We start from the raw sequence: 19,215 nt of genomic DNA on the forward strand, positions 1-19,215 counted from the left end.
CTGCTGAAGGACTTGTGATAATAGTATACTCAGGATAGTTGGAATGACCATCTATATAGTGAAAACTTTGGACCATGGGCACACACATTCATATTAAAACATGGCCACACACTGGTAGAAAGTGACAGGGAAGTTTTTCCCACTAGGACTCCTCTACCTGCAGATCTTCCTCCTCTGGAATGTTTACCTCTGGTACTTTTGGGATAGTGATGGATAAGCACATAGCACACCAAATCTTACTATATATTCAGATATAGAAGCAATAAAGTCAGTGCATTCAATTGACCATAGGGCTCCGACTACAAAGCTTTATCTCCTCCCTCTCATATTGTCCTGTCCCTGCCCTCAGTGGGGCAGACCTTCAGCGGACCAGGGAGGTCTCCCGGGACCAGGGCCTTGGGACCACCTGAAGCAACAGTTGGAGCTGGGCCTGCGTCCGATGGGCCTGCACCCTGCCCTTAGACGACGGGCGCCTTCCTGGCACCCACAGGCCTCTCTGGATCTCAGCCCTGACACAGAGACGTGCCCTGGAGCCGCTGTGCACCGTGTCTCTGGCCGACCCCTTCGTGGCCCTCGTACAATTGCTCACGATTATGGCTCAAGGGTGTGGAACTCTGGCCACCTCTGGCCGCCCGGCACTAGCCTCCTGCTTCACCTCCCTGGAAAGTCATTTTAATTTTTTTCTTAAAAAAAAAATCCTGCATAAAACCTATTAGTTGGATCTGGATGCCTCGTCCGCCCACAGAAAAAAAGTTTGGATGGTGACTTCATGACTATGTTTAATACAGCCATAAAAGTTTTGATGCCTCCCTGACCTCTGTACCACCCCAAGGTCACCATCTTATTCAGACAAGTGCCATGGTCTTCAGTACTCATTAGAACAGGAAGACATTATCCTCATTCCTATGTTTTTCCTTAAAGCAACTGAGGTTAAGGTAGAGGGCTAGGGAGGGATCACAGGGCATAGAGGAGACAGCAATTCTGCAACAGAGTAAGCAAGACACATCTACTTTCATTTTCAAGCTGCTCACAGTTCTCACAAAGATTTTTAATGCAATGTACCTGAAGTTATATATCAGCTTTGGGTACTCCTTCACCCAGCAGCTGCAGACATACTGCTTTTCAGATGGGTTTGCTGCCTCACAGACACACCACCTTGCTGCCTCATGATAACATTCCTTTTTCTTTCCAACCCCTAAGGGAGAATAAACAAAAACAAAGCAATATTCAGATAGCTTTTCTTCTTATCTTTCCTTTTTCCTTTCCTTTCCTCTCCTCTCCTCTCTTCTCCTCTCCTCTCCTTTCCTTTCTTTGTAGTAAGAACACTTAACATGAAATCTATCCTATTAACAAAATTTAAGTATATAATACATTGTTATTGACTATAAGTAAAATGTTGAAGAGCAAATCTCTAGAACTTATTTATCTTGCTTAACTGAAACTTTTTTGTTGATTGTTAATTCCCCATTTCTCTCTCCCTCCCTCCCTCCCTCCAGCCCTTGGCAATCACCATTCCACTCTTTGATTCTATGAATTTGCCTACTTTAGATATCTCATGTAAGTGGAATCATTTCCATTGATGATAGCAGTATTTTTCTGTGACTGGCTTATTTCACCCAGTGATGTCCTCAAGACTCATCCTTGCTATCACATAATATAGTCTTTCTCTTTCTTTCTTTTCTTTCTTTCTTTTCTTTCTTTCTTTCTTTCTTTCTTTCTTTCTTTCTTTCTTTCTTTCTTTCTTAAGGCTGACTAGTTTCCATTTTATGTATATGACACATTTATTTATTAATTCATCTGTGGATAGACATTTAATTGTTTCCACATCTTGGCTATTGTGAATAGTGCTCCAATGATCATGGATGTGCTGCTATCTCTTTGAGATTCTGATTTCAATTCTTTTGGAGAAACCACAAAACAATGTTGATGAAAATACAAGATGGCTCAGCTACTATGGAGATGCATCAAAACACTAAAAAGAGAACTACTATTTGATCCAGCACTCCAACTTCTGAGTATTCATTCAAAATGACTAGGCAGCTTGTTTCAATGGTTTCTATTTTCACCCAGCTTCTAAGCATTAATTAACAGATAGGATGTGTGCCCTTCAGTGGTAGTCCTTAATGTCTCCACTCACCACAGGAGTCAGCCCTTTAATATAATATCACAGTTGATCTTCTTATGTGCCCTAACCTGGCCTCTGGAGAGCTCTTCACTTTGTTTTTCAGAAGCCATTTCTCTGTCAGTAGCCCGTCCTCATCACCAAAAACCGTCAGGAACTGTGATGGGTTCCAAATTTTACCCCAGTTTCATGCTAACATTAGACCATCCCAGTTTCATGGATACTAGAAGATAACTAAAGACTTTTATGTCAAAAGCAAAGGACTTTATCCCTCATGGCACAACAAGTGTATGAGCTCATGTTCATAAAGTGTTTCCTCTTGCTATTGAATTCCTATGGGAATGATGCAGAAGTAGGCCTAGGTGGTTGCTGCATAAAGCTGAGGATACACTTCAGAAACTCCAATATTTTATAAGCAGTTGCAAGCAAACTTTCAAATTCTGTACCCCAAAAGGGAGACATTGTCTTTATTACACTAAACAACAGACAAATCTGATCTTTGCTCTGGAGTCAACTATCCCTAACTTCCAAGGCTATTTGCTATGCAGACATGCTTAAAAAGATTAAAACTGTCAGTTCTTCTGTTTGTAAGATTTGAAGAAATGTGAGAGACCAAAGGAATGTTGTCCTAAAATAAGAGGTATCTCACTCGAAGTCACATTCTTTCCATGCAATTCGTTAAGGGATTCCAGCAAACAAAGAACTAGCCATTTTGGCCCACCATGTGATATCTCTGACATATCATGTGTGTTTCAGAACTCCGTGTGGGATTGTGACCAAGGCTTTATTCAACCTGAATCATCATCAACCTTCACCAAATCATTCTTTCTCCCTAAATCTTTTCAGATGTTGATCCAAAATCTCTAATAATACACATACCATAATCCATGCTCAATATCTCCTAGAAATCTCCTTCTTTATCAGTGTCCTTCATTGTTGCTATTGGCCTTTGATTCTCTATATGCTCTGCTCTATTAAGTCTGTTACCACTTTATATTTTTCAGAATTCAACTATATAACTTATTTTTCATTGTTTCCTCTTTACGTAATTGGGTCTTGAATTATAATACATTTTTTTTTTACTCCTTGTTGATTTGTTTTCTATTATTTGTTTTAAGAAGAAAAAGGCAGTAGTACATGTAACTACCTGCCATATTTAACTGAGTATTTCTGTCCTAATACTAGTTTTGTTGCAATTTTTCAATGTCTTCTTAACTTTCTTAGTATTTCACACAATGCAGACTTTCTTAAGGTCAGATTTAAAACGAATACATATTGTTGCCAACAATAAATATCTTTCAAGGGGATTTTCTTCTTATATTTTGTAGGAGATCTCCCCTTTGTATATTGTAAAATAATTGCATTGAGTTATATTTGTGTTTCTTTCCTATTTTATTTTGTTCTGTGTTCCCTGTCTGTGCCATAAGATTCCTTGGATTTATTTATCATTAGGTAGAGCAAGCCTGCCTTCAGGAAAAGTTGGCCTTTCTGAACTCTCCTGCTGCTACTGTAGCCTGAGCCTTTCTGCTTTAGGAGGACCTAGGTGGTGGGAATTAAAGAGGGCATATGATGTAATGAGCACTGGGTATTATATTAGACTGATGAATCACTGACCTCTACCTCTAAAACTAATAATACATTATATGTTAATTAATTGAATTTCAATTAAAAAATTAAAGAGAATTGCCTAGGATGCAACTAAAAGAAACACTAACCTGAGACTCTATGCATCTGTGAAAATGCAAAAAAAACAAAAACAAAAACAAAAACACCACTAAGCTTTAGAAATGAAATTTTCATTCACTTTCTCTCAATTTTTGTGTTAAAAACTATTTGTAGGGGAACCTGGATGGCTCAGTCGGTTAAGCATCTGCCTTCAGCTCAGGACATGATCCCAGAATCCTAGGATGGAGTCCTCCTTTGCGGAGCCTGCTTTTCTCTCCTCATCACTCATGCTCTCGCTATTCTGTCACTATCTCTCTCTCTCAAATAAAGAAAATCTTAAAAAATACTATTTGTAAAATAACATTTAAGTATTCAAGCTGGAATGCATCAATGCTAAATAAGAGCTGTAATTTATTTAAAAAAAAAGCTGTAATTTATTTATGTTTTTTAAAGAATTTACATATCCTTAAGTCCAAACTGTGGAATGGATAGGTATTTTATATAGATATAAAACTATATCTCATTATATACACATGGATAATATAGTGTAATATATATCTATATATATGTTATGATGACAAAATTGAATGACACGATATGAATAAAATTGAAACTGTGAACACTTATACAATTAAAATGCACAAATATTTTATTGATTTATTTGATAACTTCCTTGTGGCAATCCTTTTGTGTTAATATTTTCTTTCTAATGTCTCTCAGAAATTCACTTCCTGTTTATGTTTAAACTATGATGAAATCTCTGTCACTTTATTACTGGCAATGAAAACAAAATGGTAAATAAGCATGAGTAGCATCACTTTTGTACTGAAATAATTTATTTAAAGTTGTATTTTAAAAAATTAAAAAAAATAAAGTTGTATTTAATTTTTCCTGGATACAGTATTCCTGGATGCATATTTTTCCCTTTCATCACTTTGAATATATCGTGTCATTCTCTTTTAGCCTGCAACGTTTCTGCTGAAAAGTCAGCAGATAGCCTAATGGAATTTCCTTTGTATGTAATTGTCTTCTTTCCCTCACAACCTTTAAATTTTTATTTATTTTTTATTTTTTATTTTTTTGCCATTTTAATTACTATATGTCTTTCTGTGGACTTCCTTGGGTTGAATTTGTTGGGGGGTTTCTGTGCTTCCTGAATCTGGATCTCTGTTTCTCTTCCCAGATTCAGGAAGTTTCCACCTCTTATTTCTTCAAATACATTCTCTGCACCTCTTTCTCTCCCTTCTCCTTCTTGGATCCCTTTAATGCAAATGTTACAATGTTTGATGGACTCATTGAGTTCTCTAAGTCTATTCTTATTATACAGTAAGTGTCTCTTCTCTGCTCAGCTGATTTTTGCAATGGATAAGAGAACTATGTTCTCACATTTCATCTTTCTACTTAGAGAAATCCATGTTATTTTTAGGTAACAGTTCCAAATAATCTAATCTAAAAGTTGCCCACAAAAGAAAACTACTAAGAGCAAGTGCGCTGTAACTTAACTGACTTGTATTAATTTGCTTCTAAGATTTAACATAAAAATACAGTCATAAAATGTGCATTAACTCTGAAATTTTATTGTCAACAGTTGTAATTAATAATACATTGATTATTTAAATTTCAAATACACACATAATCAGTAATATCTTCAAAATTTAATACCACAAAACTTTCAAACCATTTCACATGTACAATCATGGTAAATACTCCAAAAGTTCATTTTACCTGTATCTATTAACTGAAGTTCTAAGTAAGTTGCTTTGCCAGAGTATAGTGAAATTACAATGTTCTTTTTAGAACAATAATGGATTTTGAAAGTCAAATTGTAAATTACAGTCTCAGGAAAATTCCAAATTGAGAATCTTGCACAAATAATCACCAACATTTAGGTTCAATAAAGAACAATGCGAGAGTCTAAAAAAAGGAATAGATGTCAAAATGATGGGTAAGCCCCCTAGACACCTACACAATTTCTATTTTTAGCCATTCTAAAGGAGATTAAAGGTCGCTAAGATTAGATTTCTTTTTCAAGCAGCTTTCTTTTCCTGCATTAGTTGGATATTCCAGACCCTTTAAAAATACATTTTGGGATTCTGTTCTTTTTAATGCAAATTGGGATGTTCTCTTACATAATAAGTTTTCAATAATTAATTAGTGATCGAGAAGATTTTTTTTTCCTAGAAGGTATTTGGTTATCATATTTGTATATGTCATTTGATTTGTATTTGGTCTTTATTATCTGCCTCTTAGGTAGGCCTTGTGCTATATTTTAATATCCATTGCTATTAACATAATTGAGGAAGGAATTATACAGAAGCCAATAATAAACTATACTCTTTGGTAAATAACCTAGATTCTCATTTCAATCTCCTTTGTTCTTCTTCTCATGCAATATCATTCATTTAGCAAGGGAAAATTCTGCCAATATTAGAATTTCTCATCTACTTCCAAGTCCTTGAAGCAACTCAGGAAAGTAAAGGAAAACCCTTAGAATTAAAAAAAAAAAAAAGACTAATAATAGCAGTTGGATTCAAATGCCTAACTCCAAAGAGGTTAGAAAACATAACCATGGAGACGAAGACCTATAACAACTTTTAGTCCCTGTGGGCAGAAGCTTTATTATGTTGGGCTCATGCCAAAGTAGTATATACTTCCTTACATTCTCCTTAGTTTCATTTCAAAAAGAAAAAAGGAAGAAAGGAAGAAAGGAAAGAAAGAAAGAAAGAAAGAAAGAAAGAAAGAAAGAAGAAAGAAAGAGAAGGAAGAAAGAAAGAAGAAAGAGAGAAAGAAGGAAAGAAAGAAAGAAAGAAAGAAAGAAAGAAAGAAAGAAAGAAAGGAAAGAAAGAAGAAAGAAAGAAAGAAAGAAAGAAAGAAAGAAAGAAGAAAGAAAGAAAGAAAGAAAGAGAAGGAAGAAAGAAAGAAGAAAGAGAAAGAAAGAAAGAAAGAAAGAAAGAAAGAAAGAAAGAAAGAAAGAAAGAAAGAAGAAAGAAAGAAAGAGAAGGAAGAAAGAAAGAAGAAAGAGAAAGAAAGAAAGAAAGAAAGAAAGAAAGAAAGAAAGAGAAAACAAAGGAAAGAAAGAAAGAAAGAAAGAAAGAAAGAAAGAAAGAAAGAAAGAAAGAAAGAAAAAGAAAATAAATCTTGTTCATAGGTCAAAGATACACTTTTCTTTTATATTTTTTTACAGTGTACATTGAAAAAAATTCTACAACTTTTATAATGCTCCCAAGCCACAGTTTTCTACACCCTTGTCTATGGGCAGAATCTTTCTTCATTGTTGGTATTTTCCACATTACCTTCTTTTCTGACCCCACTGCTCTGCTTTTCTGGTCTCTTTGTGCCACCATTATCTTTCCATGTACTTTCGTACTGGTGAAAAGAGCAATGCAAGTTGCCTGAGAGAGAAAAATAAAAATAAGAAGTGTACAGTTTAAACTGAAGAAACATTATTTATATTGCTTAAGTAAATACATTAATATTATAGATATTACTTTATCTGTTGAATGATAATATCTTGCTTGTTGGCCTGAGATATCAAATGCTTGAAGGTAGGAATTATTTCATGCATTAATCTTTGCATAATTTTTTCAGACATTATAAGTGGTACACACATAAAGAACCTAATATGATCACAAGACAAGTGAATATGATGGTAGTTATTTTACTACCATTGTTATTATTAGCATTATTATGATAGTGTTACCTATTCTGATATTATTACTGTGATACTGAGATTGATGCTATAAAAGCCAGGAATATTCAATTTTCTGTGGCATTCTTGAGCAAGTAAGCAAAAGTGAGAGACCAAAGTGACAAGTTAGGAGGCGGGGCAAGATGGTGGAAGAGTAGGGTCCCCAAGTCACCTGTCCCCATCAAATTACCTAGATAACTTTCAAATCATCCTGAAAATCGACGAATTCGGCCTGAGATTTAAAGAGAGAACTGGAATGATTCAGTGAGAAGAGTTCACACTTCTATAAAGGTAGGAAGACCGGGAAAAAAGAAACAAACGGCATCCAAGGGGTGGGGCCCCACGAGGAGCGGGCTAAGGCCGGAGCAAGTACCCCCAGGACAGGAGAGCTCCGTCCCGGAGAAGCAGGAGCTTCACCAATCTTCCCTGGAGGTTCCTCAAAGAGTTAAAAATAGACCTGCCCTACGACCCAGCAATTGCACTGCTGGGGATTTACCCCAAAGATACAGATGCAATGAGATGCCGGGACACTTGTGCCCTGATGTTTCTAGAAGCAATGTCCACAATAGCCAAACTGTGGAAGGAGCCTCGGTGTCCATCGAAAGATGAATGGATAAAAAAGATGTGGTCTATGTATACAATGGAATATTACTCAGCCATTAGAAATGACAAATACCCACCATTTGCTTCGACGTGGATGGAACTGGAGGGTATTATGCTGAGTGAAATAAGTCAATCGGAGAAGGACAAACATTATACAGTCTCATTCGTTTGGGGAATATAAATAATAGTAAAAAGGAATAGAGGGGAAAGGAGAAGAAATGGGTAGGAAATATCAGAAAGGGAGACAGAACATGGAAGACTCCTAACTCTGGGAAATGAACCTGGGGTGTTGGAAGGGGAGGAGGGCAGGGGGTGGGGGTGAATGGGTGAAGGGCACTGAGGGGGGGCACTTGACGGGATCAGCACTGGGTGTTATTCTGTATGTTAGCAAATTGAACACCAATAAAAAATAAATTTATTATTAAAAAATGACAAGTTATGAGTCAAAGAGGCATATTAGTGAAATATGAATTGGAAGTCTTACAGTCAGGTAGTTAAACCATGAGAGGAGTAGTTTTCATTTTACTTTTTTATTCTAATATATATAACTGGTTTGAGACAAAACATGGGTTAGAAATCTAGATGAGTAAAGGATTTTAAAAATGCATAAATACTTTTGCAATTTATTTCTAAAAAAAATAAAAGTTTCTGGAAGACAGAAAAGCTTCTCAAATATCATCATTATGATATTGGAATATCAGTTTAAAGATACTTCAGCTGTCTTTACTCACTAATAAAATCATAGTTATGAATTGAGAAAATAGTATGTTTTTCCAGAAGGAAAATTATGATTGTTTTTATATAAAATAGAATAAACTCAATGGGTTTTAAGGAAAATATAAGAAGAAGTAATAGGAAATACTCTTGATGTTAAATATTTCCTGATAGTTTTAAACTACCCTACCATCAGAAATGAAAATACTAAAATCTAAAATGTGACAGTATAACAGAAGAATATGTTTCATCTGGTATATATAATCATATTAAGATGCCAAAAACAGTATAGGGGTTTTAAAGATCGCTAAATTTTAAACATGTTTTCTGAAGATATAAGGATATGAAAATTTCATTTGTAAACTTTTTAAAATTAATTTAAAAATTTAGTAGTAGAAACATATTGCAGTACACGATAAAATAATTTAAAAAGATATTGCATTAGAAAAATAATTTAAAAATCCAAATATTCATTTGGTATATTTTAAAAAAGAGTAAGTCAATATGGTTGCATATGCCCACAATATTGTGAACACATTTACACGGTTTTGCATTCATTTATCCTATACGTAAGAATAAAAGTTAACATCTGAAGCAAATTCAATGATTCCTGTGAACATTTTAAATACTAAAAATTTTAACATGATAATATTCAAATATTTAATAACAATAACAAATAATCCATAAAATAAAGTAGGCATAAAAATAGTGATTATATTAATATTATAAAAATAACTCTCCTTATGCTATAATAGTTGTTAAATTGTACTCACAAGAATACATTGTATGATATTTTATCATCCAATTATTGTCATTTTCCACCAAAGTTGACACTAGTTATTCATATTTCACACTAAACCATTGTCTGAATTACTAATAATTTATCTTTTTTACCTAATGGATAACTAAACATATACAGAAAAATGGAAGCAAACTATTATATCTGACTATTCTGTGACTATTCTGATTATAAATGAGATGTAAGATTTCCATTTAATTAAATTCTATATAGAGTAGAAAAGTGAATATAGTTAAGTGCAGCAGTATACAGAAAAATATGATGCATACTTGAATATTTAAAATAAACTGCTGTCTTCAAACACATTAGAAACTAGCTAGAAGAAAACATAGGTCAATAAATTGAATAATGGTCCATTTAGCATCTGAGGCCAGTAGCACATATTCATAAGCAAGAGTCTAAGGAAAGCAAATTTAGTGGGGAAAAAAAGCAATTTCTTTTGGTTACTGTCATCTAATGGCCTCTAGTAGACACTTGTTGGTGGCTTTAAAGACATTCCAAATTTCAGTTTCCTTTGTAATACTCAATGGCTACTCCATCTTTGTTATTTTGGTGTGATAATTCTTTGGTTTGTATGGTCTGATTCCACACACTAATCTACCAGAGCACAGGATCAGATTTATCTATGCTTATATATCTTATTTCATATCAAGGAGGATAGATAGATGGCAGTTAATTTGAAATGCTTTGAGTTATTGAGAAAATAAAAATTGCATTTTATTTTATTTTTAAAGATTGTATTTATTTATTCATAAGAGACACAGAGAGAAGGCAGAGACATAGGCAGATGGAGAAGCAGGCTCCCCACAGGGAGCCTGTTGCGGGACTGGATCCTGGAACCCTGGGATCATGCCCTGAGCAGAAGGCAGACACTCAACCGCTAAGCCACCCAGGCATCCCTGCATTTTATTTTAAATAAGAAAAAGGATGGTCATAACCCCAATAGTCCTGGCACAATCTAGCACATAAGAAAGGAGATCATCCCACGACTAGAGTACAAACTTCTTATATGACATAGAAATTGATCTGGACCTTGAAGAATTAATTATAATTAAGCAGATAATAATTGCATATGACAAATTAATAAGCCAAAATTACTCTCTCAGAGCAATGGTACAGCCAAGAAATTGCATTGGCTACTTATAAAACTCACTCTGCCCCTTAATTAATCAACATATTAAGTGACTAAAAAACAATGGAATGAAGGATAGAATTTAAAAAGTAACAGTTGTTCGTAAGCAAAATGTCCTCAACGAATTATCATCTTTATGAAAAAAAAAGTAGAGAGCCTACTGTCTGGAGAGGTAAATATAAGCAACAAGATTTAGAAATATGCAACAATCTGAAAGTGTCTTTTATTAATATACAATAAAACTAGTGAGAGAAAAAATAAAATATGAAGAATAGATAAAAGGAAAGCAAATTGGAAAAGAAGCAATTAAGAATTATCTAAGCACAAATATTGGATAAGGAGACTTGGTAGTTAGATTAAATAGCTTAGACACAGTGAAAGAAAGAACTAATGAAGTTAGTGTTAGATCTTTAGGTATCAGCAAAAAGAGGTTAAGATACATGTAGAGAACAAGATTAATACACACCTAATAGTAGTTCACACCTACCTAATAGTATTCAAAAAAGAATTAATTGATAGCATGAGAGAAGAGTAATTTAAAGAGTTAATGGACCTGGAATGCAGATGAATCATCAGACTTAGGAAGCATACCAAGTCCCAGACATATAACTAAATTTAGCTAGACCACAAAAATAACTCTAATTAAAATTGCACATAATATTTTTAAAGTTGCCCTCACAAGTATTCCAAAGTCTAATTGAAAAAAAAATGTTAGGATGCCTGGTTGGCTCAGTAGTTAAGTGTCTGAATTTGGCTCAGGGTGTGATCCTGGAGTCCTGGGATTGACCCCACATTGGGCTCCCTGCACGGAGCCTGCTTCTCCCTCTCCCTATGTATCTGCTTCTCTCTTGTTTTTTCATGAATGAATAAATAAAATATTAACAAAAAAGAAAAAAATAGTGTTAGTAGACAGAATGGAGATATATAAAGTGCAGCTGATAGTTTTTCTCTGGGCACTAATCATTTTAGCAGATGAATCACCTGATTTATGAAATATATAATATTCCAGAATTTTATTTTATATATAAATTTGCAAGATTTCTTTTTTAAATAGATTTATTTGTTTGAGAAACAAGATTGAGCAAGCAAGAGAACATGAGTGAAGGGAGGGGCAGAGGGAGAGGGAGAAGCAGACTCCTCCATGAGCAGGAAGCCAAATGGGGGCTCAATCCCAGACTCCAGGATTATGACCTGAGCCAAAGGCAGTTGCTTAACTGATTGAGCTACCCCAGCACCTCAATTTTGGAATATTCCCTAAGAAACATGGCAGAAATGTTCAAAAAGAGATGTATCAAGAAGTCATAAGTACTGATTGAAAATGATCTGGCATACTGCAGATCAGTAACTACCATGAAATCAGCACAGCTTATACCTTCACTAAGTAATAAAATTTGACCCTCAGTATTCATTGGAATTTTTGGAAACATCTGCTGAAGCTCTCGGGACCATAAAGTCTCATCCCTATTATCCAATTTTTTGACTATGAAAGACATTATGGAGATCATTTGAGATAAAGAAAAAAAGGAAAATAATTACAGCTGTAAACATCTTTTGTTTAGAGACTAATTTTGAATTGAGAATTGGCTTCATCAGTATTTTAAGGCTCCTTTATATTTCTGTATTATCTTTCAGTTAAACTGGCATATGAACTGTTTGGTTATTATTGCTCTATAACATATTACTTGCACAACAGTGACTGCAGACTTCTTTTTTTCTTTAAAGAGGGATTGTGTGTGTAGGCAGCAGGGGAATGGGAGCAAAGATCTGTTTAGTGACTAGACCACAAGGTTATAGTTGATACACTAAGTACTCACCAAGTATTTCAGTGCCCCTTTACATTTCCCAGCATTTTTTTTTTAACCATTAGTTTGAAAGTACCTAAACTTACTAGCTAACTTACTTAGCTAAAGGTTGGTGTGTCACTTCCAGGCTGAGGCAGATAAACCAATATGTCTGGCCTCTATCTTCTTTCTCCATGCAGCATCAATGAAGTCCATGAGATGGTGGAACAATAATTTTGAAATACTCTGAAATAACAGTTATTGCATAAAGGTAGTTTGCAGAATTACCAAATCTACACCTATTTTCTCTAATGAGAGCTATACTTTGGTTTTGTTATGCCATGAAATCTTAGCATTTCTCTAATTTTTTTATTAAGTTTTTAATTTTGATTCCAGTATAGCTAACATACAGTGTTACATTAATTTCAGGTGTACAATATAGTGATTAGTGATTCAACAATTCTATACATTACTCAGTGCTTATCATACGTGTGCTATTTAATCATCCTCACCTATTTCACCCACCCACCCCCAACCTCCTCTCTGGTAACCATCTGTTTCTTCTCTCTGGTTAAAAGGCTGTTTCATGGTTTCTTTCTTTCCCCTTTGCTGATTTGTTATTTCTTTAATTCCGTATATGAGTGAAATCATGGTATTTGTCTTTCTCTGACTGACTTATTTCACTTAGCATTATATTAGATCCATCCATGTTGCTGCAAATTGCAAGATTTCATTCTATCATCTATCTATCTATCTATCTATCTATCTATCTATCTATCTATCATCTATCTATCTATCTATCTATCTAATCTATCATGTATCTATCTATACCTATCATCTATCTATATCTATCTATCATCTATGTATGTATGTATGTATCTATCTATCTATCTATCTATCTATCTATCTATCATATATCTGTCATCTATCTATCTATCTAAATAGTATTCCAGTGTGTGTATGTGTATGTGTGTGTGTGTGTACATACACTTATATCACTTCTTTATCCACTCATTTATAGACGGACATTTGGGCTGCTTCTGTAATTTGGCTGCAGTAAACATAGGGGTACATATATCCCTTTGAATTAGTGTTTTTATTTTTCGGCAAATATCCAGTAATATGTCTACTGAATTGTACAATAGTTCTATTTTTAACTTTTTGAAGAACCTCCATACTGTCTTCCACAGTAGTTGCACCAGTTTGCATTCTCACGAACAGTGTAGGAGTATTCCTTTTTCTCCATATCCTCGTCAACATGTGTTGTTTCTTGTGTTTTGGATTTTAGTCTTTCTGAGAGGTGTGAGATGATATCTCATTATGGTTTTGATTTGCATTTCCCTGATGATGAGCTGATGTTGAACATCTTCTCATGTGTCTGTTGGCCATCTGTATGTCTTCTTTGGAGAAATATCTGTGTTTTCTGCCCATTTTTAAATTGTATTGTTGGGGGAATTGCTGGTAGATGTTGAGTTGTAGAAGTTCTTTATATATTTTGCATACTAACCTTTTATTGAGTGTGTCATTTGCAAATATTTTGTCCCATTCAGTAGGTTGTTTTTTAGTTTTTTTTCCCATAATTTCCTTTGTAGAAGCTTCTTTTTTTAAAAAAGATTTATTTATGTATTTTAGAGAGAGAAGGAGAGACAGAGAGAGAGAGAGAGTAGGGAGAGGGGCAGAAGAAGAGGGAGAGAGAGAATTTCAAGCAGACTCCTCACTGAGCATGGAGTCCAATGCAGGGCTCAATCTCATGACTGATGAAATTATGACCTGGGCTGAAATCATTTGGAAGCTTAACTGACTGAGCGACCCAGGTGTCCTACTGTTTAAAAGATTTATTTTTAAAAAATAATAAAAAATAGATTTATTTATTAATTTTAGTGAGAGAGAGAAAGAAAGAGAGAGAGCAAGTACACACAAGTAGATGGAAGGGAGAAATTTCTATTTTGATGTTGTCCCAATAGTTTGTTTTTGCTTATGTTTCCCTTGCTTCAAGAGACATATCTAGAAAGATGTTGCTATGGCTGATGTCAGAGAAATTACTACCCATACTCTCTTCTATGATTTTTATGGTTTCATGTCTCATGTCCTTAGTCCATTTTGAGTTTATTTTTGTGTGTAGTATAAGAAAGTGGTCCAGTTTCATTTTTTGCATAGACTTGTCTAGTTTCCAAACGCCATTTGTTGAAGAGAGTTGCATTAATTATCTTGATTATTATAAACTTTTAAAGTATTGAATCTAAGAAATACCCAAATTTGTCCACATTTATAAAAATATATATAAATAAATTTAATTGCAGCTAAGGTTACCAAGACCATCACCTTTACATAATCTGCATATTCTTTCTAAAATTTTACATGTATCAAAATTTTTTACCATATTTATAATTATGAGTGTCCTTAAACTAAAAATAGATATACTTGGAAAGAATAATGGTCAATTGAAAACATATAACTTTGTCATTTAAATGTTTTATTAAATGATTTCCTATTTCATATATAAAAGAATGTGATTCATAAATTGTTTAATAAACTTCTTCTGATGATAGTATCGTGTCACAACACTCTGGTCATGGCCAGGGCATTATTCAACATCTCAGAGCTCCCTCATGCTCTGTGCCTGTCACTAGCAATCCACCAAGGTAACCACTATCCTTATGTCTTCACACTGTAGATTAGTTTTACTTGTTTTTATGCTTTATATACATGTAATCATACAGTATTTTTATTTGGCTTCTTTTCCTCACAGTTATATTTGGAAAATGCATGTTTTTTTTTCCAGATAACTATAGTTTGTTCAATTGCTAGATTTTCCTTGCTTTATAATATTTTTTTATTTTTTATATTTAGTCATATTCACTGCGCTGAAACTAAAGAATATCTGCAATAGGCTGGAAAAGGACAATCATTTGCTTTCATGACTATTCAAAATAGTACTTTAGAATATTTTACAGCAACTGAAATAAAAAGGAGAATTATAGACCAATATCCCTGATGAACATGGACGCAAAAATTATCAACAAGATACTAGCCAATAGGATCCAACAGTACATTAAGAAAATTATTCACCATGACCAAGTAGGATTTATTTCCGGGACACAAGGCTGGTTCAACACTCATAATACAATCAATGTGATTCATCATATCAGCAAGAGAAAAACCAAGAACCATATGATCCTCTCAATAGATGTAGAGAAAGCATTTGACAAAATACAGCATCCATTCCTGATCAAAACTCTTCAGAGTGTAGGGATAGAGGGAACATTCCTCAACATCTTAAAAGCCATCTACAAAAAGCCCACAGCAAATATTCTCAATGGGGAAGCACTGGGAGCCTTTCCCCTAAGATCAGGAACAAGACAGGGATGTCCACTCTCACCACTGCTATTCAACATAGTACTAGAAGTCCTAGCCTCAGCAATCAGACAACACAAAAACATTAAAGGCATTCAAGTTGGCAAAGAAGAAGTCAAACTCTCCCTCTTCGCAGATGACATGATACTCTACATAGAAAACCCAAAAGCCTCCACCCCAAGATTGCTAGAACTCATACAGCAATTTGGCAGTGTGGCAAGATACAAAATCAATGCCCAGAGTCAGTGGCATTTCTATACACTAACAATGAGACTGAAGAAAGAGAAATTAAGAAGTCAATCCCATTTACAATTGTACCCAAAAGCATAAGATACCTAAGAATAAACCTAACCAAAGATGTAAAGGATCTATACCCTAAAAACTATAGAACACTTCTGAAAGAAATTGAGGAAGACACAAAGAGATGGAAAAATAATCCATGCTTATGGATTGGCAGAATTAATATTGTGAAAATGTCAATGTTACCCAGGGCAATTTACACGTTTAATGCAATCCCTATCAAAATACCATGGACTTTCTTCAGAGAGTTAGAACAAATTATTTTAAGATTTGTGTGAAATAAAACCACAATTCCCCTTTATAAGAATTTCCCCTTAGAGTGTTCCTTCAATAGTCTAACAATGTAAAAATATGCACATACAAGGCAATTCACTATAGCACTTTCTTTAATCACAGAAGCCTGGAAACCTAAATTATAATACCCAGTAGCTTATTGAAAAAATAGGTTATATCCAGGCAATGTTCTTCTACACAATTGTAGAAAAAGGGGGGGGGGAGGAGGAAGGAAGAAGGAGAAAGGTGTGGTTGGATGGATGGATGGATGGATGGATGGATGGATGGATAAGAAGATGATATATAGATATAAATGTCCATACAACATAAAAACTCAAGATGTTATTAACTTAAAAAAGCATGTATCTTCGGTCTAAGGATATAAAGAACTATAAAAATAATCTTAAATTTTACTTAGTTGGATTATTTTTCAAAGTGACATTAGTTTAGTACTTCTAAAAAAGCTTTCTATGCATCATAGATTGAAGTTGGGGTAGCTACCTCACTGTGGGAGAAGAGTAATACAAATATGGTATATGAAAGGCTTAAAAGAACTGTGATGTTATATTGGGGATAGTAGTTTTATTATAAATTCCTGATTTTAATATTCACACATTTGTAAACATATATGTATATTTGTATAGACTATATCCGTGCACATTCATATATGCATATATATTTCATAACTCTGTTAGCTAAAAGGGCCTAGAATCAATGACTTCCAGTAGTATTAACAGTAATGAGAATACCTAGACCCTGATTTTGTTTCCAAATACAATTCCCTAATATAAATAATTAAGGTACCTTGGAGAGATAACTAATGAATTTAGATCTCAGGCACAGAATGTCTGAGCTATAATTGCAACATCCTGCAGTACCAGAAAGCAAGGGAATTGTCAAAAAATTGTGGGGCATTATAAAAATAATATATGTATCAAACTGAAGAGGCTCCACCTAACCAAAACAAATAGTGGCAGTATTGGATTGCAATCCACTGATTTAAAAAGAAACCATTAAAAAAAAAATAAAAAAGGAATGACTGAGTCCATACAGATAAAAATAAATGAGAACAAATAAATAATAAATGGACGATATGGACATATATATGTAAAAGAGAAATAACAGCTTCCATTATAGCAGAATATCAACTATTAAAGGATTAAGAGAGAATGATGATAAAAACAACTTTATTTGAAGTCATGGTAAATGGATGATATGGACATATATATGTAAAAGAGAAATAACAGCTTCCATTACAGCAGAATATCAACTAACTATTAAAGGATTAAGAGAGAATGATGATAAAAACAACTTTATTTGAAGCCATGATAATACAAATTTATTTACACATCCACTATCTTTGGATGTTAAAATTTGTGACTTGAAGATTAATGAAGAGAAAAATATTTACCTAGTTCTGAAGCACATGCCTATATTTATTTAGAGAGAGAGTAAATGATTAATAAAATATTAAAATTTAACGATTTGGTAATCTGGTAAGGAGTATAAATTTAAAGATAACCTTGTAAGTTTTCTTTAAGTTTGAAATGATCTCAAAATAAAAATTTTATAACATCACTTTGTAAACTTCACTTCCTCCAATTTTGCTTTGCTTTAGAACCCAGAGTCTAAATACTAAAAAAAAAGTGAACAAAAACACATTTCTATCAAAGACAAATTATTTGGACACAATCCAAACTAAAATACTAAATCAGGGATTGTGATTTGTAATAATGTAAAAATATGAGATGAATTTTTCATTTATACTCTTGAGAAGATGTGGCAGGATGGTTTTCTAATAAGTATAAGCTATATTGATGACTGGCTCCCTGATTTTCACACATTTGAATGATTAATATTTACATTAAAACTACAGGTTCAATAACACAATTAATTTTTGTGCTCCACAGGATTTTTAGATTTATCTCACACTATAATTTCTTTGATTTATTTTCTATTAATGACAGTTTGTATAATCAAATTTAATAAAATAGGTTAAGTTAGATAAGCTCCTCCCTAGAATATGTACTTTAGGAAGGATTTATTAAAAATCATATATAACTGCCTTCAAATATACTTTCAAAATTCAGAATGTCACATAAGTAATTATTTTACTCAAATTCTGTAATTCTTCAGAGGCTTGTGTGTTTTTAAATAAAATATCTCATGCTCAGTAATATAATTTTTTCATTTATCTTTATTAATCCGCCACTTTTTCATATACAAACTGGATTCCAAGCAACTTTCCCTTACAATTTTCAAAATCATTATACTCTTCCATAATTAATTACTTAATAAAAAATCCATATTGGATATGGATATTTACTATATATTACTATAAAATCAACACAATTATTTGTATATAATAGATTCTGGGCATTTGAGAATTTAATATTTTCCCCTTTTCTTTTTAACTCTTTTGAATGGTCTAGCAACAGATGTGGGATCCTTATATATGATTTGTAATGATGCTTTGAATTGAATTATGTAAAGCCTAAATTTTGTGGGCGTATGGTAGATATTTAACTGATTTTTGGCATGTTGGCTTTCTATTATTTTACATTTCTGAATTGTTAACTGATATTCACATTTTTTGTTTAGTCCCCCAAAATGGCCTATGGATTATCAATTTTTATAAAATAATAAGAAAAGTGAGAAAAATAAAATGTCACTTGTTCAAGACAATAAGTGGTAGAGAAGAGAATGGACTCATGTTTTGCAAGTGATAGACTATAGTGCATTAATATCAGGATTCTGGGTCGAAATTTCTTTAGGGACTTCATA

At 33.5% G+C, this 19,215-nt stretch overlaps 1 long non-coding RNA gene across 18 annotated transcripts in view; it reads left to right on the plus strand.

Annotated features, from left to right (window-relative positions):
• The window catches only part of LOC144287854 (uncharacterized), a 353,649-nt gene that overhangs the window by 128,956 nt on the left and 205,478 nt on the right, over positions 1 to 19,215 (plus strand). The window contains exon 4 of one of the 18 annotated variants that reach the window (XR_013355656.1): positions 3,962 to 4,210. The exons of the other annotated variants lie outside the window; for them this stretch is intronic. This is a non-coding gene — a long non-coding RNA (uncharacterized LOC144287854). Of the gene's footprint in view, positions 1 to 3,961; positions 4,211 to 19,215 lie in introns of those variants that run through there. 18 annotated transcript variants of the gene reach the window in all.

This window comes from Canis aureus, chromosome 17 (genome assembly GCF_053574225.1).
Source record: "Canis aureus isolate CA01 chromosome 17, VMU_Caureus_v.1.0, whole genome shotgun sequence".
Lineage (NCBI taxonomy): Eukaryota > Metazoa > Chordata > Mammalia > Carnivora > Canidae > Canis > Canis aureus.